This window comes from Heterodontus francisci, chromosome 28, assembly GCF_036365525.1.
Source record: "Heterodontus francisci isolate sHetFra1 chromosome 28, sHetFra1.hap1, whole genome shotgun sequence".
Taxonomy (NCBI): Eukaryota; Metazoa; Chordata; class Chondrichthyes; order Heterodontiformes; family Heterodontidae; genus Heterodontus; species Heterodontus francisci.
Window position 1 is genome coordinate 35,346,399 of NC_090398.1, and position 8,184 is coordinate 35,354,582.

Sequence of the window (8,184 nt, forward strand, 5' to 3'; positions counted from 1 at the left end):
AATATCGTGGATCACTACAATGGAAAGATGTATAAACCCATGAAGGAGAAATTAATAAACAAATGTTGATGTTATGAGGCTGGTGTGTTGCTTTAATACTGGCATGGACTTCCTGGGCTGAATGGCATGGTTCTATGCTGCAATTTCTATACATTTTCATGAGGGACGTCCTGAGGTTTTGAAAGGAGCTGTGCTTAAAAGTCAAGTTCAGTCAGACGCCTCTAAAAATGGAAAGGATTGGGCTCTGCCTTCAGCTGCCTGGGGCGTCTATACATTGTGATACACAATTATTCTTAAATATGTGGGACAGACTGGGTGCACCAAAGGCCATTTTACCTCTTTGCCATTGCTCACATGTTCATAAGTTTGTCAACTACGACTTGTCAACAGGTAATTTGTTCCAACAGTCCCTCATCATGCCCTGTATAACTAAATCCTTGTTAATTCCACCTGGATTAACAGATTCAATGAGTTTGCCCACAAACTAGTAGACTAATTTAGTTACCCAGTTCATCCCATCTCCCTATTTTAGCAGAGGCACTACTTGGACACATTCACTCCAGGTCAGGTTAAATACTTTTATATTAATAAAGGATAAAACAGTGTGCTCAGGGTCCCTGCCATCACCTCTATGACTTCCTGTAACAGCCTGGGCCGCAGCATCACTGGTCCCAGTGACATATCCACTTCGACTGTGTTTTTGTTAGATTGAAATTCTTCCCTATAGTTATCTCTTACTTTAGACCCAAATCTGCGTCCAGAACACCAACTTTGTCACTTCTACCATCAGTTTTATAGTTGAAAAAAATGTGTTTTTATTTATCTGCCCTAAACGTCATCCTGCACAATTATTATATCACATTCTCCCTCCATTTCTCCTCCACTGCTCGCTGGCCTGTAACTCGCACTGAGAATTTTGCTATTTCCCTTGACCGATTGGGTGAGTGGGCAAGAACATGGCAAATGGAATTCAATGGGGTGATGTGTGAAGTTCTCCACTTCCTTCAGAAAATAAGAAAGAATATGTTTTAAATTGTGAGAGAATATGAAATGTTTGCAGTCAGAATGACCTAGGAATCCTTCTACATGAAGAACAAAGTTAGCATGTCGGTATGACAAGCAGGTAGAAAGAAATTCTTTTGCTATTATTATTCTTTCATGGGATGTGGACGTCGCTGGCAAGGCTAGAATTTGTTGCCCATCCCTAATTGCTCTTGAGAACTGAGTGGCTTGCTAGGAATTTCAGATGCCAGTTAAGAGTCAACAACATTGCTGTGGGTCTGGAGTCACGTGTAGGCCAGACCAGGTTAGGAAGGCAGATTTCCTTCCCGAAAGGACATAAGTTAACTTTTGTTGCAGAGAGATTGGAGTTGTTAAGACCGAGGTGGGAGGAGTGCACTGTCTTTTCTAGTCCCACTTCTCCACAGGTCACAACATATATTTTAAAAATATTTACCCAGTTACTGATTCAATCAATCATATATTCTACTCTTTATCACAGAATGAAATACACCAACCAGTTTATTTCATTAACAACAAAATTATCAGTTTATTATAAAACAAGACTTATCCATTAACAAAGCAAAGCATTAATATACAGATTTAAATATGAAAGTTCCATTTTTACCTTATCCCCTCACACATACACACACACAGGCACTGGTTAACTGAAAAAATAAAGAGATTTTCTCTGCAGAGCTCTATTACAAAGAAAAAAGCCAAAAAAAATGCTTTGGCCAAATATTTGCTAATTGTTGAAGAGCAAAGAGAAGATGTGGAAGGATGTCAATTGTCCTTTTTGGTCTGACATTCAGGTGTATGTAGACAGGTCACCAGGATCTTTTCTTGCAGTTCAATTTGGAGATGTCGAGAATTAATCTGGTGGGCTTTCCAAGAAATTGTGGCACCAGAGGTTGCAGCTGTCACACCAAATACACAGGGTTTCTTTCAAAGACGTAGAGAAAGCAATGAGCTGGGATTATTTATCCCCTTGGCAGGTTGATCTTCAACTATCTTCAAAAAACTTTAGACCCCAACTGAACTGAAAACAATATCCAAACCCCAACATAGAAAGTCAACTCACACAAAAACAAGAAATGCTGGATTCACTCAGCAGGTCTGGCAGCATCTGTGGAAAGAGAAGCAGAGTTAACGTTTCGGGTCAGTGAACCTTCTTCGGAACTGACAAATATTAGAAAACTCACAGATTATAAACAAGTGAGGTGGGGGTTGGGCAAGAGATAACAAAAGAGAAGGTGCAGATTGGACCAGGCCACATAGCTGACCAAAAGGTCACGGAGCAAAGGCAAACAATATGTTAATGGTGTGTTGAAAGACAAAGCATTAGTACAGATTAAGTGTGAACATACTGAATATTGAACATCAGCAAGTGCAAACCTGAAGAAAAACAACCTGAAAAAAACAGTGGGTCAGCAAACTGAATAAACTAAGATGAAATGAAATAAATGCAAAAAAAGATTGTAAAAAATGTAAAAAGGAATGCAAAAAAAAGGAAGAAAAAATAACTAAAAATGACTAAAAATGAAAGTAAAGTGGGGGGCTGTCATGCTCTGAAATTATTGAACTCAGTGTTCAGTCCGGCAGGCTGTAGTGTGCCTAATCGGTAGATGAGATGCTGTTCCTCGAGCTTGCGTTGATGTTCACTGGAACACTGCAGCAATCCCAGGACAGAGATGTGAGCATGAGAGCAGGGGGGAGTGTTGAAATGGCAAGCAACTGGAAGCTCAGGGTCCTGCTTGCGGACTGAGCGGAGATGTTCCGCAAAGCGGTCACCCAGTCTGCGCTTGGTCTCCCCAATGTAGAGGAGACCACACTGTGAGCAGCGAATACAGTATACTACATTGAAAGAAGTACAAGTAAATCGCTGCTTCACCTGAAAGGAGTGTTTGGGGCCTGGGATAGTGAGGAGAGAGGAGGTAAATGGGCAGGTATTACACCTCCTGCGATTGCAAGGGAAGGTGCCCTGGGACGGGGACGAGGTGGTGGGGGTTATGGAGGAGTGGACCAGGGTGTCGCAGAGGGAACGATCCCTTCGGAATGCTGACAGGGGAAGGGTGGGGAAGATGCGACTGGTAGTGGCATCACGCTGGAGGTGGCGAAAATGGTGGAGGATGATCCTTTGGATATGGAGGCTGGTGGGATGAAAAGTGAGGACAAGGGGAACCCTGTCACGGGTCTGGGAGGGAGGGGAAGGGGTGAGGGTAGAGGTGCGGGGAATGGGTCGGACACGGTTGAGGGCCCTGTCAACCACAGTGGGGGGAAATCCTCGGTTGAGGAAAAAGGAGGTCATATCAGAAGCACCATCATGGAAGGTAGCATCATCAGAGCAGATGCGTCGGAGACGGAGAAACTGGGAGAATGGAATGGAGTCCTTACAGGAGGTAGGGTGTGAAGAAGTGTAGTCGAGGTAGCTGTGGGAGTCAGTGGGCTTATAATGGATATTGGTAGACAACCTATCCCCAGAGATGGAGACAGAGAAGTCGAGGAAGGGAAGGGAAGTGTCAGAGGTGGACCATGTAAAGGTGAGAGAAGGGTGGAAATTGGAAGCAAAGTTGATAAAGTTTTCTAGTTCGGGGCGGGAGCAGGAAACGGCACCGATACAGTCATCAATGTACCGGAAAAAGAGTTGGGGGAGGGGGCCTGAGTAGGACTGGAACAAAGAATGCTCGACATATCCCACAAAAAGACAGGCATAACTAGGACCCATGCGGGTACCCATAGCGACACCTTTTACTTGAAGGAAATGCATGGAGTTGAAGGAGAAGTTGTTCAATGTGAGAACAAGTTCAGCCAGGCGGAGGAGGGTGTTGGTGGATGGGGACTGGTTGGGCCTCTGTTCCAGGAAGAAGCGGAGAGCCCTCAAACCATCCTGGTGGGGGATGGAGGTGTAGAGCGATTGGACGTCCATAGTGAAGAGGAGGCGGTTGGGACCAGGAAACTGGAAATTGTCAAAATGACGTAGGGCGTCAGAAGAGTCACGGATGTAGGTGGGAAGAGACTGGACCAGCGGAGAAAAGATAGAGTCTAGATAGGAAGAAATAAGTTCAGTTGGGCAGGAGCAGGCTGACACAATGAGTCTGCCGGGCCTGCCGGTTGACAGGGCCCTCAACCGTGTCCGACCCATTCCCCGCACCTCTACCCTCACCCCTTCCCCTCCCTCCCAGAACCGTGACAGGGTTCCCCTTGTCCTCACTTTTCATCCCACCAGCCTCCATATCCAAAGGATCATCCTCCGCCATTTTCGCCACCTCCAGCGTGATGCCACTACCAGTCGCATCTTCCCCACCCTTCCCCTGTCAGCATTCCGAAGGGATCGTTCCCTCCGTGACGCCCTGGTCCACTCCTCCATAACCCCCACCACCTCGTCCCCGTCCCAGGGCACCTTCTCTTGCAATTGCAGGAGGTGTAATACCTGCCCATTTACCTCCTCTCTCCTCACTATCCCAGGCCCCAAACACTCCTTTCAGGTGAAGCAGCGATTTACTTGTACTTCTTTCAATGTAGTATACTGTATTCGCTGCTCACAGTGTGGTCTCCTCTGCATTGGGGAGACCAAGCGCAGACTGGGTGACCGCTTTGCGGAACATCTTGGCTCAGTCCGCAAGCAGGACCCTGAGCTTCCGGTTGCTTGCCATTTCAACACTCCCCCCTGCTCTCATGCTCACATCTCTGTCCTGGGATTGCTGCAGTGTTCCAGTGAACATCAACGCAAGCTCGAGGAACAGCATCTCATCTACCGATTAGGCACACTACAGCCTGCCGGACTGAACATTGAGTTCAATAATTTCAGAGCATGACAGCCCCCCACTTTACTTTCATTTTTAGTCATTTTTAGTTATTTTTTCTTCCTTTTTTTTGCATTCCTTTTTACATTTTTTACAATCTTTTTTTGCATTTATTTCATTTCATCTTAGTTTGTTCAGTTTGCTGACCCACTGTTTTTTTCAGGTTGTTTTTCTTCAGGTTTGCACTTGCTGATGTTCAATATTCAGTATATTCACACTTAATCTGTACTAATGCTTTGTCTTTCAACACACCATTAACATATTGTTTGCCTTTGCTCCGTGACCTTTTGGTCAGCTATGTGGCCTGGTCCAATCTGCACCTTCTCCTTTGTTATCTCTTGCCCAACCCCCACCTCACTTGTTTATAATCTGTGACTTTTCTAATATTTGTCAGTTCCGAAGAAGGGTCACTGACCCGAAACGTTAACTCTGCTTCTCTTTCCACAGATGCTGCCAGACCTGCTGAGTGAATCCAGCATTTCTTGTTTTTGTTTCAGATTTCCAGCATCCGCAGTATTTTGCTTTTATAAAAAGTCAACTTCCTGACTTCCATAAACCTTGACATGTGGCTTCTCTGTAAACATCTTCCCAGGTCAGTAAGTTAGTTTATTGAGCTTAAAGCACATGATTACCAGCGAAGGTTGTTTTCGAACAACATCTCAACTGTCCTTTCACTGAAATGTCCGAAATTTGCTAGAGTGGTTGAGGAGGGTTTAAACTAAAATGACAGGGGAATGGGAACCTTTGCAAGGAATCAGAGGAAGGGGGATCAAAGGCAAAAACAAAAGACAGTAAGGGGAATAAGACAAGTGATAGGTAGAAAAATCAAGGGCCAGAATCAAACAGGGCCCGCAGTGAAAAATAGTGGGAAGGGGTCAAGTAATGTTCAAAAGACAAGCCTTAATGCTTTGTGCCTTATTGCGTGGAGCGTTCACAATTAAATGGATGAATTGATCATGTAAATAGATGTAAACGGGTATGATACAGTCGGGATTATGCAGACTTGGCTGCAGGGTGATCAGGGATGGGAAATGAACATCCAGGGCTATTCAGTATTTAGGAAGGACAGACAAAAAGTAAAAGGCGGTGCAGTTGCATTGCTGGTTAAAGAGGAAATTAATGCAATAGTGAGGAAGGATATTAGCTCTGACGATGTGGAATCTGCACGGAGAGAGCTGGGATACACTAAGGGGCAAAAAACGTTATTGGGGGTTGTATATAGACCCCCAAACTGTAGTGGTGATATTGGGAATGGCATTAAACAGGAAATTAAATATGCCTGCGATAAAGGAACATCTGTAATTATGGGTGATTTTAATCTGCATATCGATTGGCCAAATCAAATTAGTCACAATACCAAAGAGGAGGAATTCATGGAGTGTATATGGGATGGTTTTCTGGACCAATACGTTGAGGAACCAACTAGAGAACAGGCCATCCTAGACTGGGTATTGTGTAATGAGAGAGGAATAATTGACAATCTAGTGGTGCGAGACCCCATGGGGATGAGCGATCATAATATGCTAGAGTTCTCCATCAAGATGGAGAGTGACGTCGTTGATTCTGAGACTAGTGTCCTGAATCATAAGAAAGTAGACTACGAAGGTATGAGGCACGAGTTGCGTCTGATGGATTGGGAAACGTTACTTAAATGGTTGACAGTGGATAGGCAATGGCAAACATTCAAAGAGCGCATGGAAGAACTGCAACACTTGTTTATTCCTGTCTGGTGCAAAAGTAAAACGGGAAAGGTCGCCAAACAAGGGAAACTTGAGAGAGCATTAGATCCAAGGAAGAGGCATTCAAATTCACCAGGAAAAACAACTGACCTGAGGATTGGGAGCAGTTTAGAATTCAGCAAAGGAGGACCAAGGGATTGATTAGGAAGGGGAAAATACAGTACCAGAGTAAGCTTGCGGGGAACATAGAAACTGACTGTAAAAGTTTCTATAGGTATGTGATGAGAAAAAAAGATTGGTGAAGACAAATGTTGGTCCCTTACAGTCAGAAACAGGGGAATTGATTATGGGGACCAAAGAAATGGCTGACCAACTAAATGCATACTTTGGTTCTGTCTTCACAAAGGAGGACACAAATATCATACCAGAAATGTTGGGGAATACAGGGCTTAGTGAAAGAGAGGAACTGAAGGAAATCAGTATAAGTAGAGAAATGGTGTTGAGGAAATTGATGGGTTGAAGGCCGACAAATCCTCAGGGCCTGATGGTCTGCATCCCAGAGTACTTAAAGAAGTGGCCCGAGAAATACTGGATGCATTGGTGGTCATCTTCCAAGATTCTATAGGCTCTGGAACATTTCCTACAGATTGGAGGGTAGCTAATGCAACCCCAAAATTTAAAAAGGGAGGTGGAGAGAAAGAAGGGAATTATAGACCAGTCAGCCTGACGTCGGTAGCGGGGAAAATTCTAGAGTCCATTATCAAAGATGGTTTAGCAGTGCACTTGGAAAACAGTGGTAGAATCGGGCAGAGTCAGCATGGATTTACGAAAGGGAAATCATGCTTGACAAATCGACTAGAATTCTTCGAGGATGTAACAAGTAGAGTTGATGAGGGAGAGCCAGTGGATGTGGTTTATTTGGACTTTCCGAAGGCTTTCAACAAAATCCCACATAAGAGATTAGCATGTAAAATTAAAGCGCATGGGAATGGGGGTAGTGTATTGCAATGGATAGAAGATTGGATGGTAGACAGGAAACAAAGAGCAGGGATAGATGGGTCTTTTTCTGAATGGCAGACAGTGACTCGTGGGGTACCGCAGGGATCAGTGCAAAGACCACAGCTATTCACAATATATGTTAATGATTTAAATGAGGGAACTAAATGTAATATCTCCAAATGTGCAGATGACACAAAACTGGGTGGGAGGATGAGTTGTGAGGAGGATTGAGAGAGGCTTCAGGGTGATTTGGACAAGTTGAGTGAATGGGCAAATGCACAGCAGATGCAGTATAATGTGGATAAATGTGAGGTTATCCACTTTGGTAGCAAAAACAGGAAGGCAGATTATTATCTGAACGACTATAAACTTAGAGAGGGGAATATGCAGTGAGACCTGGGTGTTCTCGTACACCAGTCACTGAAGGTAAGCATGCAGGTGCAACAGGCGGTAAAAGAAAGGCAAATGTTATGTTGGCCTTCATAGCGAAAGGATTCGAGTACAGGAGCAGGGATGTCTTGCTGCAATTATACAGGGCCTTGGTGAGGCCACATCTGTTTTATTGTGTGCAGTTTTGGTCTCCTTATCTGAGGAAGGATGTTCTTGCTATGAAGGGAGTGCAGTGAAGGTTGACCAGACTGATTCCTGGGATGGCAGAACTGACATATGAGGAGAGATTGAGTCAGTTACGATTATATTCG